The following is a 20856-nucleotide window of genomic DNA, read 5'->3' on the forward strand; positions in this document are numbered from 1 at the left end:
CCGCAGCTGTAAAATGCATCTCGTACTTATGCACCCCCACCCCTGCAACCACATACACATGCAGTGCCTGGACTGACCTTTTCATTTTTAAACTAGTTGGTTTATGGTTTCTGATCATTGAAAGAAATATGGGGAGTCAGACAAGCAGTTATATGATGGATGCTGCATGCTGCCAGTGTAAATTACTTGTAAAGCTGCTTTATGCTGCAAAAATGACCTTTGTGTAAATGAGAATTGGGTTCTTAGTGATTCCAGTTAGAACTGAGAATGTTACGCTAATAACAGGCAAATTAATTATAAAACACGTCCTCTCTCCTGTACTGATCTCCCGAGGGCAGCAGCCCCAGCAGAGAGCTTCATTTATGTTGATATCTCTGCTTCTCCCGTGGGGAAAGAATATTGTTTTCTCATAGTGATTGCCACAATTGCATGTGCAAGCTTCATTTCAAGCATCGGTTGGTAGGGGTCTTTAGCATGGTGCATGTGTAGAATGGTAGAAAACAGGGACGTGGATATAACCTGATCTAAGCAGAGACGAAAGGGGAAGAAACGGTATGGAGGAGTCTGGAGTAGCAGCTGACACGCTGCAGATTGCCTTGATCAACTGGGTTGATTCTTTTGATGAAAAATACAGTCCTGTGGATTTGATATTCGATCCTGTGTGCTGGTGTAAGTTTAGGCCAGTAGTCACCAGCCTTTGGCTGGCCCATGGGAGAGCAATACTGAGCAAGTAACAGGCCGTGGGTAACATCATGCTTTGCTTTCCGTGTTCATGTCAGTTTGAACCTTTCGGTCTCCAGTGATTGAGCAATATCAGTGTCTTGCTGACAGCTTGCTGCCTGTGAGCTATGGGTTGGGGAATCTCTGCCCTAAGCTGTTTTTGTTCACTCTTAGGGTGGGTCTGCCTAGACCTTGCCTTCTTGCTAACATAAGATGTCCCAGTGGCAGGGCTGTGTTGGGTTCAATGCTGGGCAAGGGCACAGCATTGGATGCCACAGCAATTCTGAGCTTGGAGGCTGGCATAAATCGGAAAGACTCTGGGGTGAGGGTGGTGTTACGTAGGCATAGGATCTTACCAGGACCAGACTACTGATGTTGCTACAGTGGGTCACAGTTACCTTTTGGCTTGTCTGCTCTCTGCTTTCTTTGCTGCATTTAAGATTAGGGATAGCCAGGCTGGGACAGACCTCTCTGGCACTAGCCAACCCCAGGTGTTTGCAAGGAAGGTGTAAGGACCCTGTAGTGGGGAGACTTGAGACCATCCCCTCTCATCAGGTATAGCTGGGATCTCATAGTCGGAGACTGGCGTTGAAGCCTGTCCCCCTTCTAGCATCTGGGTCAAGAGGTTTCTCATGAACGTGATCTGTGAACTCCTGAATAATTGTGCCAGTGTGATTCAGGAAAGCAGCATGGGCCCAGGGCAGGGCAGTGAGAACCAGCTTCTGGCTGTGCTGGGGAACCTTGGGCAAGACTTATCTTCTTAGCATATCTGTGCACCTCCCATCTGTTTTCTGGCAGCTGGTGAGCTCGCTGTGTCAGGGACTTCTCTTGTGTGCCCACCGTGGTGGCGGGCACTGTTCAATGCAACTCTGAGGTGCCTGTAAAACAAGGAATCATAGACATTAAGGGGTGGAAGGGACCTCGGTCATAGATTCCATCCCTCAAGGGAGTTGATAAGTAGCCCCTGTGTGCCAGCCTCAAGAGAAGTGCTGGAGAGTGTGCTGGGCAATGTCTGCCGGTGACTTGGCGGTGGGAACTGATTTCTCTGGGAAGTGGGAAATGCAGGTTCAAATCCCCTCTAGGTGAGTGGGGACATCCCCAGATGTCCTGCTTCCTGGGTAAGTGCCCTAACCACTAGTCAGTTGGGCCACAAGGCGGGAGGGCCATTCTCTTCTTTTGACGCCTGCTAAATTATGTGTTTTTTTTGTGAGGAAAGTTTCAGGTCTTGCCCCATGTTCTGCACCTGAGCTTTCTACTTCTCCCAAGCATCTAAGCACCCATAGCAGGCTCAGCAGAGAGAGGTGAGATGAGTGTGGCCGCATGGCATTGAAATTGGGCATAAGTGCCAAAAATTGAAGTTTTGTGTTTACATAAGTTCCACTTCGGTGCTGGAAGGTGAAAATGGAAATGCCTTGTTTGCTCTTGGAGTTTGTGTGTTTTCTTAGAGGTGGACAGACGTAGTATTTTTTTACTTACTGGAAGGCTGAAACCCCTAACCCCTTTCCTTCCCCTCCCTGCCACTGGTTGTGTGACGGCCACCAACACGTAACATGAAGCTGCACAGAAGAGGACTCTCCATAAGTTGTTCTAACAAAACTAGATGGGCAAGGAGTCTTTCTTGGAGACCTCCTTGCATTCATGTGCATTTTAAATGCTCTCTTCATGGCAAGTCTGGACAGTGAGGGGAAGGGATGACACCGTTACAGCCTCTGCACTGGAAGTCTGAGAGCTCTTGCAGGTCTTTCATGTTAACTGTGACCTTGCAGCTAGTGATTGCTAAGGGCAAAATTGGCTTCTGTGGTGGGAGATGAGAGCATGTGTAGATATGGAAACCTTCACTCGTATGGATTGATAGGCTCAATGGGTCTCCACAGGTCACTTTTTTTCTAAGACTATATTTAGAAATAACCACGTTGCTCTGGAGCTCTGTATACGTGTATAGACAGGCGCATGCATATGCACACAGGTAGAAGAAGCATAAATGACAGGTTGCGGGATGTCCTTTGATCACCTGCACTGTGATAGGGTGATGGCACTGCGTTGTATTGCCATCCAAATGGTGCTTGTGTTAGACCTTTGAACTGACTGACTGCTGACAAGTTGTATTTTTTACACCCCAGGGAATTATGTGCAGAAAAATTCAAAATTATGCAAAATTAATTACTTTTTTTTTTTTTTACAAATTAAACTAAATATAACATTATTTGAACCTTCTTTAGAAATACATGCAGGTACTTGTGTGGGCATTGTGGGATGTAGTTGCTGTGGTTGTAGGGGTGTGGGGGGCTTAGTGAAGGTGTGGGGTTTGTGTGTGGGTTTGTGGGGGTGTGTGTGCTCCCCTGCCACATGCTCCCCCTGCAGACTTCCCTCCAGTACAGTCCCACTGCCTCCTTGTGCACAGCCCTTGCTGTCAGATGCCCCCTACCATGCCCAGCCCCTGCCACCACATGCCCCCCTGCCCCCTGGCATAGCCTCTGCTGCTGCCAAGCCTTCGGGGCACTCCTGGATGCAGCAGACAGAGCCCCCAGCAGCGAACAGCTTCAGCGAATCCTGGGTGCTGCCACGTGGCAGCACTGAACTGGCCCAATTCAGCCTGCTGGCGGGCACCTCGGGGACAGGCCAGACTAGCTCCATGCCAGCACGTGGGGTTTGCGGCACTGCAAGCAGGAACCACATGCAGCCCCAGGCACTCAGCTGCAGCTGTGTGCCACTGGGGACTCTGCTTGGCCCGGCCAGGAATGCCCTAAGGGCACACCACCAGCTACTGCCACCACTGGCAGGGGTTGTGCATCATGGGGTTGCGGGCATGTGGTGGGGGGCCCACACCCACCCACAAACCTCATGCCCATGCCCCCCCCCCAACACACACAGACCAGGAGCTCCCCTTCCCACTCAGCAGCTACACCCCAGGGAATGATGTGATATTATGCAATTATGCGCAGTCATACATTTTACACACAAAATGACATGGGTGCATAATTGCATAATTCCCTGGGGTGTAACTTCGGGTGTACACGAGCCTGTTGGCAATTAGATGTTTTCCCTTAACTAACCAGAACGCGTACGGCATATTAACAGTGGTGGGCATCTTGCGCTGCCTGTCGTGTGCTGTTGGTTTTGCAGGACGCTGATTTCCAGCGCTGTCAACCTGACATCTCCCATGAGCATTGCGCTCCTTCTTTTAAATTCTATTTCAAGATATACGTGCATAGGCTCCTCTTCCCATCCTTCTGCTATAATGTGTTTTGGGCTTATTACTACAATTGTTTCCTAGGAGAACTTGACCTTCAGATTGCTTCCCTCAGCTGTTTTGCACTGGCTGCAAAATGTTCAATGGGAGCGCAAGCCAATTGTTTTGGCTTGTGCTTTTTGGAGTGTAAACAAGAGATCAAAGTGTGTTTCATCTTGTGATTGTTGCATGACTGAGCTACATACCAGAATCCTCCTGAGCCATAGGTGGAGAATGTCTTCCTGGTTTATTTTTGGCACCGTCCAGACCTGACGTGTAACTATAATAGCATTAAGCTCAATGACTGCTTGTGGTCTTGGGCTTGTCCCTTCTGGCAGCAATAAGTTATGGTGACACGCTGTCTGCGCAATCCTTTTGTCTGACACGCGTGTCCAGCTCCTACCGGTTACTGAATGTTACCAGCCCCCTTTCTTGAACTGCTGGAAGGAAACATCCCTCATTGGCAAGGATGTTTAATATGTTGAATGAGCATCTGTGGATGGGGGTGCAGAAGGGAAAGTTTAGGAGGATTATTTATATTCTGATACCATTTTTTTTAGAAACTCCAGCAGAGATCAGGGCACGACATCAGGGGGCATCATAGGTGGGTGTAACGGCACATAATAACTGACTGCTGTTATGCCTGTGTTACAGATGGAGAATTGAAAACACTGATATTCTCTTTGCTGGGCCATGTAAAGAGTGTTGGGTAGAGTTGGAGAGTGGACTCTGCTCTCCTGAGTCTCGGCTCAGTGATCTGGGCACATCCTCTGTTTGCATTAGCACTGTGCCTTTACCGGTGGGTCTGCTGGGGTAGCTGTTGGTCTTTTCACAAGAACCCAGTGGAGCCTCGGCTTGGAACGGGAGCATTGACAGGTTCTGTCAAGGCAGTAGCAAAACCTACTTTGGTGCTGCCACTAGGCAATGCCAAGAGAAATAATTAATAATAAAATGCATTTTATTACTGTAAGGAAATGTCTATATGAAGTCACCTTTTGAAGATTTAAGTCTTGGTTTACTGAGCCTTTCAAAGTGGAAAGGCGTTGGGCAGGTGGGTGATGGCTTTATATAAGCAGCAGTTTCTTGCTTGCAGCTTTGCTTGAATCTCTTCTGAGGTCTCAATGACAGGTCCATGGCCAATGCGAAATTTATTTCCCAAATCTCCTCCATTTCTCAACAGGGACAAGTTCCTCTCACACCCCACTGCAGTGGAGGGCATTTAAGTCAGTCCCTTATCAGCTGTCTTGGCAGAAAACTACATAACTGGCATCCTGTAGGCCGGGGTAGGCAATCCCCCGGAGCGTGGCACGCGAAGGCATTTTGCTTGGCACGCTTGCCTCGGGGCAGACGGTGGGAAAGGGGCCAGGGCTGTGCTGCCACAACAAGGTTCGGGCCCCTCGGGGCTTCCCCGCCATGCCAACGTCTTCCAAGTCACGGTTGCAGGAGTTTTTGACACTCTACCCAAAAACGTTGCCAATCCCTGCTGTAGGCCTTTCCCCAGGCTTGGGCTTGTGGGACAGTGCGTATTTCACACGCGCTCTTTGTTTGAGAAATACCATTTCCTCAACATGTATTTAACTACAATTAACTGGAGCCTTTGTATTTGTCCACATTGCATGATTTGCCAATCCAGCCCCAACACTGACTCCGCTGCCCTTTCACAGTGGTGACTGAAGCTAAAGCAGGGCTGACTCTGCTGTCCAGGGCTGGCAGAGGCAGGAACACAATGATGATGTACTTGTCCATCAAACACAAGTCCCTTCTCCTTTGGCGACTTGGCTAGACTTCTGCACAGCTGATATATGTGTGCAGCTGTCACAAAACCCATAAAAATCACTTTTCTCGGAGTGTGGAGGCTTGAATGGGCACAAAGACAGAGGTCAAAATGTCACCTTTTGTCAATATAAGTATTCATTGCTGTTTGGAAATGGTGGCTGTAAAGCATGGTGCGATGGGAGATTCTTTCAGATGCATCAAAGGCAGAATGTATTTTAGGCGAGACAGTAATTAATTTTGGTGGGTTTTTTTCCTGCAGTGCTCCCCAAAGGGCTCCAGCATATATAGACATAATGCTACAGAATCAATGTGATTTTTATGCCAAAGCTGACTTGGCCGGAAAGGAGGAATGATTTCCCCAAACTGCCAGAAGTGGTCTTGGCTGGATGACAATAATGCATTTGAATGGCTGATGCTCTATGTAAATTTTTAAGTTGAAAAGTAATTAAATTTTAACATGGCAAGTACAGTGAAAAAGCTGGACAGCTTCAAAGCCAGCACCCCCTGGGCAGGTGTGTAATTCTGCCCATGCCTGTGACAAACAAATGAATCATTGCATGAAAGCACTTGACTTTGAATACATTTTCACGGATATGTTTTGCAGCAGGTGGTAGGGAGAGAATTTGTTACAGGATCCTTGGAATAAGCTTTTTGTGGTAATGAAGCAAATTAAACCTGCCCAGGTAAGTGCCGTACCATTTGTACTCCACCTCCTTTCCTTTTGTAAGGTGACTTGTACCGCTGGCACTTGAAAATGGAGCTGCTAAGGGGTGGGAATGGGAGCTGATTGCTAGATCCTGAGCATTTAAACAAGCCTCTTCTGGTTTTTTTTTATCCTCCTGGTCTGAGAGATGCAGCACTTGGAGCATTTCACTGGGGGAGTTCTGCCCCTGAGCTGCCGCTAGGGGGTGGGATTGGCACAGTGTCCTGCAGAAGGACAGTGGGCATTTCAAAGCCTAAATTAGAGCAAGCAGTACAAGTCTGTGCATGATGCATTGTTAAACTAGGTGAACCTCTGGACACATCTGCTCGACTTTAAATGGGGATATGAGAGAGAATGAGAGCAAGCTCTGTTTTTTATTTTTCTGTCGGGGCACTCAAACCTTTCGAGAGATGAAGTTATTTGGAAAAATCAGACATCTGCTGAACTAAACTACTTGTCCTTGATTACAGTTTCTTGCCTGAACTGCTTTCTTTTCCCCCTTGATTTGCATAACATGAAGAGTGCTTTGTGGGGGAGGAGAGGTGGAACTGAAGGTAGAGCCAGTTTTTGGGGTTGTGGGCCAACGAAACTCTGACCACGTTGATCGTGATGGAGCAAAAGCACTCAGACACGATTAATGTGAAGCACTTAAACAGCCCATTGGTCTCAGTGCAAATGCTTGCAGGCTTTTATAGGAATACTCGCATGTGCTAATGCTTTGTTGCATCAGGCCTAGAGCAGTTGGCACCTTTCAGAGCGAGGACCTATAAGATCTACGGTAGGATGGCAGATCCCAGCTTTACTCTTCTGAGGCCCCTTGTTCTGCATCAGGAAGGATGTGTTTTCCCATGAAAGATGTTGAGAGGTCTAGGAACGGTCTCTGATGTTCTTTGGAAAGGTCTGTGTAACTCCGCAATTCCAGGCCGTCCTCCTGGCTTGAGTCGCTTTATCATCTGTTTTAATTTTTCACTTGCACAAATGAGCTAATCGAAATCGGCCCTTCAAGGGAGCTGGAAACGTTTGACTTGGAGAGCCTGGGCTTTCACTGCATGAGCTTGCAGGGTGGGATGCCCAGTGCTGGGATGTGTAGCTGGGCTTGCACATCATCTCAGTGCTACATGAAGCTTTTTGGGGTCTGATCTGGGCTCAGACTCGTGTGGGAACTCCACTGAAGCTTGTGAATGAATCCCTGCTGTGAAGCAGTCTCCTCTTCCCTTAGAGGAAGGCCATGCTTTTGCTCTCTTTATGCTTTGAGAGATGGCTGTTGTGTCCTGTTGCAGATTTGTGACCCGAGCCCAATTTCCCAGAGGCAAGCATGCATTTTGCACACATACAAACCCACAATTGGCACTCACCTGTCCTTGCAAAGACCACATAGTCTATCTGGTTCTCCTAGTAGGACCAGATAGGTTCAGAGACTTCAGGTAATCTTGAAGTGAACCTATTGCACCTGGCTTTTGAGGCTTGTCCTCAGCAGGGATTAGGGCATCTTCTGCCACCACTATTGCCCATACTGGGGCCATGGAGGTGAGCTGGGTTTATTCTTCAGTGGGTTTTTTTTGCTTCAGCACTTCTAGCTACTCCTTCAGGCAGGTGGTCTCTTTGGGAAAGGCGTTTCAAAGCTGCCATTTAGGCATCTACATAAATGGCCAGATGTTCAAAAAATTTGGGGACTCTGGTCTACTGAAAACTTGGCCATGATGATCTCAGTAAGAGCTGATAACCTGGAGTGACCTCAGGTGGGAGCTGAGCCCTTCACATACATGTGGCACCAAGTGCTTGAAAATATGGCCCTGTGTGTGTTGGAGTAGTGGTCCAGCACCAGGGCCCCCATGTGCTCTGCACTGTGCCCTGTCCTCCCACTCGGCTTTTAGGGCATCTGGAGTATTTATTCTGCCCAAGGATGCATATTTACATTCAGTCTGATGCACTCTTTAGTGCCTCCTATCTGATTTGGTCCTGGGATACAGCAGTCTCTTTGATCTGAACAGCAGCCTGGCATCTCGGCAGGATCGCCTCTCTTCCCGCCGGTGTTGCAGCCTGCAGCTCCCCAGCTGTCTTGGCCAGCGTCAGTCAGCACGGTGTTGCAGCCTCGGTGGTCTGGCTAAGCCAAAATATGTAGGCAAGGCCCACGTGACTGAAAGGCCGAGTAAATTCATAACTGGTTGAATTATGTTTGCCATCTCATGCTTGGGGAGCCGATATTTTCAGAGCTGGGGGTCTGACAGTAATTCACATAGGTGCACTCTGCTCAGCCCATCAGGCGCAGCCCTGTAGTAGATTCGAGGGGCAAATGTCTTCATGGAGCAAGTTGGAAAAGTTTTTATTTGGTTTCAAGGTTGCCGCAGTGTGATTCAGAGGCTGAAAACCTGTTTTGCTGAAGTGACGAACTAAGCGGCTGGAACATAGGGTTGTCTGCAACATCGGTGTTGCAAAAAAACCCACCTTGATTTGAGTCACTGGTAGCTTTGTCCTTGCTTTTATTGAGGCTGGTATTTGAGCTTAGAAGAGAGATCACAGCCTTGCCCTCGGATTTGTATGTGGCTGCTGCTCTGCCTGCTGTATTCCTTCCTGCTGCTGCTTTGAGCTCCGGTAGAAAGTTGTAGGTCTCGGTTTTGTTTTTTTTTTTGCCAGTCGTACAACTCGCGCAAGTCAGAACTGTTGGATCCACTTGCACAAGTTGTCCTGCTGACTTGAAGAATATGCTGCTTAGCTGGGAGATAGCATTGCTACCCATAGCTCCCAAAGCCCTGTCTGAAGGAGGTGACGTTGCATAGGTAGCGGGGGGCATCACTTCTTGTGTCCCAGCCTGGTGCTTTATCCCATAGGCAGCACTGTTCTTTTCACAGCTTTACATCTCGTGGGATTGCATCCAACTTGATGCAACTGTACTCTGCGCTCCACCGTTTTGGCTTCGCAGTGTTGTTTACTTCCCCGCATTCCCAGGCACCAGTTTTACTGATGATCTTTTTATAGGGCTTGAATGTGAAACTTCAAGAGCTGACATTTGAGTGAATCAGAATTCTAATTTTTCATTATCTGGCTGCTGAGAGCTTTCTGAAAAAGATGAAAACCTCTGTCCTTTGCCTGCAAAGTCACGACTTTGAGCAGGGAGGGGACTGCTGCTGAAAGGATAGCAGTGCACGGGTAAAATAACAATCTGGACTCTCTCTGACTCTCCCTGCAGACATTGCTCTTACAACTCTCTTAATTTGGCTTCATCAATGTCTTTTTAACTAGTTTGCCTTATATAGCCGCTTTTTTCTGAATGCCCCAAAATAGCCAGGTTGGTGCATGACTTTCTTAATTGGGAAACATCAGTGTTGCGGACCAGGGGAAGGGTTTGCAGGAAGATTGGAAAACAGGAAGCTTGATTTTTGCCCTGATCCTGCAAGCACGCTTTTGAGTAAGAGTTGGTACCTAATAAACCCCCTGGATTGGATTACTTGGGTATGTAAAATTACTTCAGTGGACCTTTTTCACAAGAAAAGACTGAGTAAGGAGGGTGGGGCACTTCCAACCCATGCTTTTATTAGGAGTCTGCAGATTTTTTACGTTCTCAAGCTCTCAGTGACTGGAGTGGTACATGCAAATCTTAGCATACAATTCATAATAGAAAGAGGCTTTTAGTACTTACCGTTTGGGAGAAAAACTTCCAAGAGGGAATGCTAAAACCTTAAAAACCAGAAGGCAATTGCTAAGCACTCAGATGCTGTTTTACGTGCAAAGACCCCATGACTTTTAAGACTGCCTTATTGTTCTGCAAGGGAGAGCTTGCTTGTGATTTTGTTTTCTAATACTTGGGGTTGGCAGTGCTCAAAACATCAAACCTAGGTCCTCTGTCAAACTGCCTATTTGCTCCTATGTAGTGCACACATCAGGATATATCTGCATATGAAATCCAAGTTCCTTGCTAATAGCTTTGTCCTACAGGGGGTGGAAATACGGGCCTGGGACTATAGCTCAGCACTTATGGGTTCTGTCCCCTGCTACTGCTTTACTGCATGACCTTGTCCAGCTCATTTAATACCTCTGACATGAGTTTAGTTTTTGCAAATTGTGGGATAATAAGATATTGACTTCTGTTGAGGTGAATATTAAGACTGATTGGCCTCCTCCGTTTTAGTCTGTAGATACCTCAAGGGAAAATAAATCTCTATATTCACCCAAACAAAAAGCCAATATATGGATTGTTACATAGACTCTGGATCTCTTCATCAGAAATTCCAGAGAAAGGCAAAGTGGTCTGCATAGATTTAATTTTTTTAAGTAAGTATCTGCCCATTGGCATATGGTGAAAGAGAAGTAGAGGAGAAAGCAAACCACACACCTGTTGCATCTTTAAAAGACCATCAGCCAAGCCTAGTCCCTGGTGTTGGGTGTGTATAGGTGTGTTCTCTGTGTTGCACTGCTGCATGGCCAGCTTACCTGTCTTAGGCAGAGCGTCCGCAAAGACAGCCTCAGTGTTTAAAAGTGCAGGAGTGCTTGGAGAAGCAGCTGTGTAAATGTGGCTCCTCCGTATTTGTCACCTCCCAGCGTACGATGAGTCAGATCTGCCGCCTTTAAAAAAAGAACAAAGCTAGTAAAACCCGATTTCTCTTACTAAGCTCCACTTAGTCGCCCAGTGCCTGCCCAGCCACAGGAGATACAGCTGGCTTCTGCTCCATCTGTGGCCATCCTCAGCCGAATTATTTTTTTAAACTCCATCAGCCGCAGCCTTTGGTAGATAGGGGGTTACCCAGGGGTAGCTGAGAAGCTAAGGACTTCCACTGGTGAGGACATTAAACAAGACTGGTGGAGCCTAGCACAACCCAGGGGGAAGTTGCAAGGTTGGTCATCTTGGGGGTGTAACGGAAGGAGATGGAAACCACTCTTTTGCTTGAATATTTTTCATTTGCAATTGCACAGGACCTGCTGGTGCCTGTGTTGACGGGGAATTGCCATTTTGAAGTCATCCAAGGATGACGTCGCCAGCTGTGAGTGGCGTCTAAATGCTGCAGTATGCTCTTGCTCTTGCGGGTGAGGAAATGCATTTCTCTCGAGCAGCAGCATGAAACGGCGTGCTCGGACCTGGTTTGAGTGATGCCGTCTCCAGCACCTGGCAACGAGCAGCACATCTTTGCTCTTTAGCATTCAGCACAGCATTATTTGAACTTAAGCGCTTTTTTTATAAATAGCATTTTAAGCTCCTCCCCTTTTTTAAATGCAAGTTTGACTTAATGTGATCGTGAGGTCTCCGTGGGATTGCAGTGCAATGTTGCCCAAAAGCATAAAGTCTGGTCTTAAACTACAGACCTGGGGCTACACCGGTAGCATCTGGGAACCTTACCAGTGCCCCAGGGAAAGATACTCGGGGGCTCTCATGCATATTACCATTGCCCCCACTTACAAGGTACCTGATACTGCTGTTTCACCCCGTGCAGACAGGGAATGTGTCCTCGCTGTAGTATGGATGAGAGCTGCCTTGATGTTTAATGATGGCTGCGCACCACGGTGCATGTTCTGTTTGCTTGTGGCAGCTGGTGGCTTGTATTTCCCCTTCCGAATGTATCACTTCCAGCTGTGCAAGTGCAAAACCTGGGATTTCCGGGTAGTACTAAAAACCTGCCGTTGTCTGCCTTAGGGTGGCTTTGTCCTCGCACCCAGAGTAGAGTCCTCATTATTTGTTTCTACTTCGGCTCACCCTATCTGGGGAAATTTAGATGTAAAATTGAGCCTTCCAGTCCCATCTCTGCACCTGTGCCTTGTTCATGGGACCTGGGCTTAAAAAATCCACTCGTTGGCTGTGAATGAATGGGGAGGTTTCCTGCTGAACGTGGAGGCCAAATTGTCAAATAGTGTTAAAAGCTAAACTTTCTCAAGAAGTAGCTTGGAGCGCGCCAGTACTTCTGTCGCCGTTCACAACCTTTCTAAGGGCCGAGGCGCAGCGGAAAAGTGATGCTGGTACAGCTCTCAGGGAAGGAGTTGGAGAATTGTGTTTTTGCCCACAGGCTTTACACTGGAAGGCAAAGCATGAACACAATTATAGCTATATAGAGGTGTCTTGGAGCGAGCTGATATATTCTGCTTTCTGAATCGGAACAAAGAAGGCCAATGAACATACTTTCATACTGGCATAACCCCTTCCAGCGCAGGGGGGCAGGGCAGGGCTTCACTTCAGCATTATTTTTACAGGCAGTCCTCGGACTTACGACACAATCGGTTCCTGAAAACTGCATCTTAAGTCAAAACGTTGCAACTCGCAACCAGTTTTCTTACAAGAAACATTATATTTCACCAAAAATACCCCAGAATTTTGTACTCAATCAATTATAGATGAATAATATAGCTACATTAATGTATTTATAGCGTACATATTGATTTGGAAGGACTTCTTTGAAGTGACTTTGCTGGATTTTTTGAAGGGTTCTTGGCTGGAGTCATCTCAGCAGTCTTGGCTGCAGGTTTTTCTGGAGTCTCATCTGCTTTCTTAAAGAAAGTGTCCAAGCAAGTTTGGACCGATGTTCTCCAGGGAGATGGGCGACGCAGGGAATTTGCTCGCTGGCACGGCATTGCATTGGATCAAGCGTTGCAAGTCAAAACTGACTTCTTAACGTTGAAACGGTGTCAATTTAGAAACATTGTAAGTGCAAAACATTGTAACTCAAAACGTTGTAAGCCAAGGACTGCCTGTATATTTAAAGCAATGTATTTAGCAATTAATTAGTAGTTAGTTTGTGAAGTTTGCAACTCAGCGGCTCTTCAGAACTGGGGACCGCAGTGCACTTGGCATAGCAGAGGTGGGGAACAGACTCTTCTGAGCCTCAAAGGTCACAGAGCTGCTTTTGGAGTAGATGTGAACTGTGGGCAATGCACAGACAGATGCAGGGGAGTTGGGTGGGAAGGAGGATGAAGGACCAGAGTCCTGGACTTGCAGTGGATAGACAGTGCGAAGAATAGAGGCTAAATGGGCAGAGACCTCCTAGGAAGTTCTGTCTCCCGTCCCAGCTGCTGCCAGATCCTCTCCTCTTCCTGCAGCACAGGGGTAGGGGGCTGAAGTTTTCAGCCTGTACTTCATGCAAGGTGGAGTCTCCAGAGTAGGGTCCAGGAGCAGCATTTTGGGCTTGCAAGCTTTCTGTTTCATTTTGCAAGGTTGAATGCGCACCCACGCTAGAATCCATAATCAGCTCTTGTGCTGCTTTAGTAAATCGTTGCCTCTTGTTGACTTGATGGACTCTGCTTACCATTTCCAGCTATGAAATCAGTCAGCCCCTCTACCCTGGGTGGCTCTAATGGAACTGGTCTCTGATTGAAACCAGAATAGTGGAGCGATGGGAACAGGAATAGCGACAGAATAGCAGGCTGCCCCGTGGTTTTGTGGGCAGCGTTGTTATAGCAGACTCAACAGAAGGTAGTTGCAAGAGACATTTTCTGTGGCGCCCTTATTTATTTATTGCTGTAGCACAAGTTCTTCTCATACAGCCAAAAGATTCATTAGCATGGGGTTTTCCTATTACATTCAACACATCATGGATAGATAAGGGGGAGCTCTCCATATCTGCGTGAATAAGCCTAAGAGTCTGACCACTTGATACAGTGAAAGGAAATGTCACTAAAATTGCCTCTCTTTGGCATAATATCCTCTATCTTGGTTTACTGTATGATACTTGTTTATAAGCAGAGTATTGAAAGCCCTGAATCCTAAGAGTGCAAAGTCAAAGGTTATGTTTTAATTCAATGGCTTCAGTTATAGCTGAAGCTGTTGGATTTATTCCTATGCAGTAGTCGGTAGAGGCTCCAGCTGCGATCAGGGCCACCCACAAGGTTGTTCCTGCTTTGCGGGTGGGCAGGTGCTCGGCCAGTTGCACTGGTGTAAATCTGGAGTAATCCCACTGACTATTGACATCCCTCCTGATTTGCAGCACTGGCACACAGGAGGATCTGCCCAGATTCTCTTTTTACTCCTCCGCTGTTTGACTGCACGACTTGGAAAGGAACAGGTTGCTTTAATGTGTCAGGGCTTCTGCTTTTCCATCTGTTTTAGCTGAAAATAGAATAAGCAGAGGATGTCCCAACTTTGGGAAGCACTTTGAGACCTGCAGGTGAAGAGAGCTATCTTCCAGCCAAATAGTTTTGCTCCATGATTTCTTTAGGTAGGCTGGCTCTTCAGTGCAAAATAATAAAGATGAACTTTTTAAAGAGAAAGGAGAGGATGCAGTTGAAATAGAGCACTTATTTTGCATGCCTAGGTACTTAAGCAGATTCGCTGAAGGAGCAAAATAAAAAATGCAAATAGTTTCTTTTTCCTTATAGCAGCTGAATTATCCACCAAATTGCCAGAGCATTGTGCGCTCACATAGTGAGAGTCACTCGTGTCGTGTAAAGGCAGGGGCAGCGGGGATTGCAGCATAGTCTTTCCCCTCGCTACCACAGCTTGTATAGCACTAGGAGACATCTGTACTTTGAAATACCAACGTACCCTGCTATGCCCATGCACTTTGCTTCCAGTGCCACTAAAGTAATCAGCTATTTATTTCCTGATTCCAATATGATTTTAAGGTTGAACTTTTAATTATACAAATGCAATATTCTTTTTGTACAGAAGAAAGAAGATAATGGGGCTGATGCTCCGCTGCATTGCACCTCTACTACGTTCTGGGTTGAGCTGGTGGCATAGAGTTGATGAAATTCTCCCTCTGTAAAGCCCAGACTTCGGTGTTAGGCAGTGTAAAATCTGCTCCAGTGTCTTGATTTACTGAAAATGTTGAAGCAGCATTATTGCCACGGCTGAAGTGGAGGAGGATAGTTTGGGTACGATCCTGGGTCAGGCCTGGTTGGGTCCTGTTTGCTTCCTGGCTACAGAATTTCTCAGACAAGTTTCTTACGCTCTGCTCCCTTGCATTAGGAAAGGAAAGCCAACGTTGTGGCTTACGTGACTGTTGCCTGCATAGTGCCTTGAGATCCTATGGCAAAATGGCAAGGTAGTGGCGCAAACTGTTAGCTACCGCCATGCCATAATACACTGCAGCTGCTACTGTAATTCAGCCTATCTAAAAATTCTGCATTGTGGGACTCGAGAAAAAAAAGCCAGATGCCAGGTTGCTTTAAATAATTGCTGACTTAGAGGGTTTCTCCCATCTCAATGTTTTTTCCTGGTGCCTTTTCACCTTTTGCTTGTTTGAAATGCCTCCTCAGTGCTGTCCTTTTTAAACATGCAGAACTAGGAAAAAAACCATCTATCCTAGTGTCAGAAACTGGCGCCTGAATGAACCTGCGCAGCATAACAATTACCCGCGTGTAGAAAATGACCAGAGATTTGGGCAGTGCCTTCATTTTTTGAGTGCTAGGACCTGGCTTCTGACCCTTTGCAAAGTGTTGTTAAATTTGGCCGTCTTCTGCGAACTGCACAGGGGATAAAACCCCCTCGGTCCATTTTCCTTCCCCGGATCATCCTGGATTGAGATTTGAGTATTCATAATTTTGGCTTCCCGTGTAGAGCCCACAGCAGATGTTCTGTGCTGATGTTAAAACGATGGCTGTGTTGGCGGGGATTAATCCGTCACTTGCCGTTTAAAATGATTAGGCGGCTTGCGGTTCTGGTGGAATAGATACAGGCATATTGAATATCCCACTAGCACCATAGCCAGACTCCTCTCCTCTTTCTCCTCCGGCGAAGGGAGATGGGCAGATCTGGGAGTTACCATCACATCTCAGTTACCGTTGTGCATGTGTGTTCAGTTTTCCAAGTCAATTTTATATGTCTACCTGTGACATTTTGAACATTTCTGTCGGTGTAAGAAACACAGTCCTGGCAGAAAATCACAGAATTGGCTTTCTGGCTGATTATTGTTCATTCTCTCCCTCCCACATTGACTCATAATGAACATTTCCACCTCATTTCATCCTGTGGAAGGAGAATTGTGTGTGTGTGTGTGTGTGTGTGTGTGTGTGGCTATTCTCTTTGTTCAGCTTTTAAAAATATCTTATAGCCTTTCTCTTAACTCTGAGGTTCCTGAGCTAGCTAATAACAGAGGCTCTGGCTAGGGAACTGGATGGCTTTGAGAACGCAGAATAGGATCGGGGGTTTTCATGCTGCTTCAGATGTCGGATGACTGAATTTAGAAAGTTTAATTTCAGAGATGTTGTGTGTGCACGTCCGGTCTGGAAGTATTGCTCCTGGAACCCGGGGCCGAGTGCAAGAAACTCCTAAGTCTTCTGGGATGAAGCGTGCTTTTTTCTGTTTTCGCATTTTGGAATCTCTTTTTCTCTTATAAGATGGGGAAAATATTTCTCTCTCTCCTAGGACTGGCATGGGACCCAGCTAAATATTGGGCTTGCTTCCTTACTGAGTGAAGTCAGAGAAAAAACTCCTTGTGACATCGCTGAGACTAAAGCTGTGCTCATTGCAACACATGTGGCACTTGCATGAGATGCAGTTCAGAGGACTGGCATTGTCATCACTGAGAAGATGACTTATGTCCTGAAGCCTGAGGTTTTCTCTCTCTTTTCAATACCAGATGTGTATTGGGCGAGCGGGGGGAGGGGGTGTATACACAGCCCTTGCTCGTGTAGTTTTTGCCAAAAAGTCATAATATGGTAAATTAGAGAACAGGCCACTTCTTACTGGAAGTGCTCCTCTGAAAATATTCTTCCCAGTTTTTGGAGGCTGAAGTGACCATCCTTGCAGAGCATAGAAGGTATTGCAATCAGCAAGTATATTTGCAAAGGATTCATGCAAGTACTTAAACCAAGATGCATGTCTAAGCAGCTGCTTAAACAGCAACAATTAATACTGCCCAGCTGAAATCTTGTGTTCCTACTGGACTTTTGCTTCTTTGCACTTAGACTGGGGCGTTAAGAAAAAAATCACCTAAATTTTTCAAATGCAACTAGTCGTTTCTCAGACCCTCAGTTTGGGTCATCTAGCTTAAGACCTCCTGAAAGAAGGCAGTTTTCTCAAAAAGATTTTGAGCATCTGTCCTTGAAAAATCAAGCATCTCTAATGCATCGAGAGGCACCCAAAATCACAACGGTCAATTTTGAAAATATAAGCCGATGTTTCTGTCGAGCTAATACCCTCTTCTGGAGCCCATTTTGCATTTTATTCGTATCTTTATGGTGCTTCCATTCAGCCAACCTCTGTCCCATCGCTGAGGGTGTTAAATAAGGAAACATCAGTGATAAAGAAAAGACAGCAGGGCAGGTCTTAATGCACCTAAAAGGAGACTTTTTGTAGCTAGCCTCTGGAGCTGTACAGATACTGTTGAGTGTTTTATTTTCTTCCTGTTATAAATAGAAGACCACAACTTATTGGGGAAGCTTCCTGAAGGCAACTGGACAGCGAATATCCTCTTCCACGTTCTTAGAGGTCTCGTAAGGGGGCTGCCATTATTCTGCAGGCAGCTTTTTACGGTCTGTCCAGTCTTCAGGCCTGCCGTTCGGCTGTTCTCAGGAGGGAGCTCCGACAATTTGTCAGCTCAGCTAACGACTGAAAAACCACTGTTAAGGGGTGGGTCATTTCCGGTCCCTCGTGGGGCTGTTGCTTGCCGTCTCAGGCCCGGGTGAGTCCGTCTCACCACTGAGCAGGTTTCAAAAGCCTGTTTTTGCACAACCATTAAATTAAGGTTCCCATTTCATGTGTAAGCAGGTAAGACCAGGGAGGCCTGGGTATTTGTGCTTCTCTCTAAAGAACGTGCTGAAGTTGGGCTGGATAGATTTGGTTTCTCTCCTGCCTGAGTTTGAGACCTCCTGATACTCTGCAACTTTCCTTTTCACACTACTCTGTTCAGTACTGACCTTTTCCCAGACCACAAAGGATGAAGAGGCTTTCTGAATTCAGCAAATACGTTGTTTCAATACACAGCTTGCGTGCAGCACCAGTTTGGTGGGAAGGCAGACAGTGGGTAGCAGGGTAAAGCCAGCGCTGACCATAATAATCCTTGTGGCAGAACCTTTTACCTTACCACGCCTCGTACCAGTGTAGAAAGACAGCCTCGTGCTAATGGCACACGGACAACTATTTGGAAGGAGGGAACTTCCTGCCAGTATTTTCATTGTGGACAAGGAACAGGTGCTGAAGGGCTGTGCAGTGCCTTGCAAAAGTGCAGCCCCTATAATCTCCCTTGCTGCAGAAAGGAGTTGCATTGTAACGGAGTCCCTATTTTGAAAACAGCTTAACTAGCACCACGTTCCCTCCTGTCTTAATGGAAAGGCTGAGCCAGGGGGTTTGGCGGTGGATGCTGGACTTGAGATCTGGGTTGTTCCTGCTCTGCCTCCGGTTTGCTTAGGTGACCTCGGATGCATTGCTTTCTCCCTGTACCTCGGACTCCCTATGTGTTGTACGGGAATAATTAAATGGATCATTTAGTGAAAGCGCTTCGAAATCTCTGAATGAAAAGCCCTATATAGGAGTGAGGTCCTAGGGCTATAGGAGTGGGCGATCTGCCAGTAACACGGCAGTCTCAGTGGTGCAAGCAGCCACACATGGCGTTGGACTGAGCGGTGGTGAAACCACAGATCCGTACAAGTGCTTCAGATTCTCACTGGACCGCGAAGCTGCCTGGTTTCTGTATTTTACTTGGATATAATTGTAATCCTGTGGAAAGTCCCAGGAGGGGCAGCATCTTTTGCTCAGTGGCTGAGTGGCTCTTAAGTGAAAATAGACTCTTTCAACCAGCGAGGAGAGTGGAATTGTTAAAATCTGTATTTGGTGCTAAATTAGCATCCCACGAAGGCTGTAATTAGGAAACAAAGGATTATTTTGCCTGCTCAGCAATATTTGAATTACATGAACATCACAATAATTATATATTGCATGTGTGGGCCTTCAGTATGCCTGAGTATCATTCAGATGTGGCACAACTCGTCTCACTGAATAGGGGCACTAGGGGAGATTCTGAAATGACTGGGGGCTTTGGGTGTCTTGAGACCCTTTAAAAACGGGGCGCTCAAATTGCTCCAGATTTAGGTCCCTTTCAGGTATCCCAAGTCAGGCCCCAAGAACTGAGATTTTTCAAAAGCACTCCTCGCTTTTGATGCTTTTGATCGGTGGCATTTCCACCCAGTAATTACATGAGCTGTTCGGTGATGCGGCCCTGTTACTGCTGCCCCTTCTAGGACTTTTCAGAGGATCATAATTATATGCAAGTAAAACACAAAAGCCAGACAGCCTCTTGACTTAATTCTGAGATGCCTTCAGGGCAGTTTAAAGGGTCTATTCTCTTTTCCTTGCCTCCTAGTGCAATCACGATGGGTTGCCTGCACGAATGTTATTGTAATTGCCGAGGGATGATGGCTCGAGGTTTATGACCCTGTCTGAGCCCCTCAAGTGAGTTATGGCCTTTCATTTACTCCTGGGGTCATATTCTCTTTATAATTGCACTAAAGTGACTTTCCACTGTGCTTGGTATATGAACCCAGACATGCCATAATTTGCCCTGTAAAACATAGCTGCCTCTTAATTACATGAAGTATGTGAGATTGTCTTCCCGGACATGGTAACTCCAGTTAAGTCCATATAAATCTCTTTGACCTCCTTTGCAATTTTCTTTCAAATAGCATAACTAATAGAGGTAGTCTTCACGAGCGGAGAGTTTGCTACTTATACATTCTTCTTGGCTGTGCTCAAGTAAAGCAGGGATAAATCTACCCACTTATGTCAATGGAGTTACACTGGTGTAACACAGATAATGATCTCGGAAATTGCCATAGGGGAGGAATGAGTGTCCCCTGTAGTCCAGTATCCTGGCTGTAACAGTAGTCAGTAGCTTCAGCACAGAGAGGCTGTAGTAGGCGGTGATGGGATAACTTGCCTTCAGGGAAAATTTCTTCTTAACCGTCACAAACAAGAAGATGGCTTATACCCTGGAGTACAGAAGGATGTGTCCTGTGTCAGGCCATTTTCTTGTTGCTTTAGTCTTTGCCATTGCAAACTTGCGCGCTTTTGTTAGCTATAGTAATGTCAAATCCTTTTTCAAATCCTGCTGATTTCATGCTTTTAGTTGTATCTGGGGGCTGGATATAAAGCCATGCGAGGCCCTCTCATGGTGGGAGTAGACGGCAGTACATCTACTATATCTGTTGTAAAAGAGAGATGCTTCTTTGCTTTCTTTAGGATCGACTCGTCTGTGACGCGATGCTGCTGATTTCAGTGGTTCCAGCTGGGTAGAATTTGGCTCTTCGGGATGGCACCTGCAGCAAAGTGGTGTTTCTATGCGTGTCTAGAAATCTCTTTTCTCCCTCTGGGGGACTTTGCCATCAAGGAAATGTCTTCTTTAAATCCTGTCTTTTGTAAATCCTGAATCATTAGTGCACTCTTTTGATGCATTTCTGTTGTTTGCCGTGCATGATGCCTGTACCACTCGGAGGGTTTAAAAAGTCTCTGGGATAGAAAAAGGCACATAACATGATAACAGAAGCAAGATAGCAGAAAGCCATTGATTCTCTCTTG

The 20856-nt window shown here is 46.5% G+C and overlaps 1 protein-coding gene across 1 annotated transcript in view; it reads left to right on the forward strand.

Moving 5' to 3' along the window:
* MYBBP1A (MYB binding protein 1a) overlaps nucleotides 1–20856 on the forward strand; it is a 68102-nt gene that overhangs the window by 32848 nt on the left and 14398 nt on the right. The window lies entirely within an intron of this gene.

This window comes from Alligator mississippiensis, chromosome 14 (assembly GCF_030867095.1).
Source record: "Alligator mississippiensis isolate rAllMis1 chromosome 14, rAllMis1, whole genome shotgun sequence".
NCBI classification, from domain to species: domain Eukaryota; kingdom Metazoa; phylum Chordata; order Crocodylia; family Alligatoridae; genus Alligator; species Alligator mississippiensis.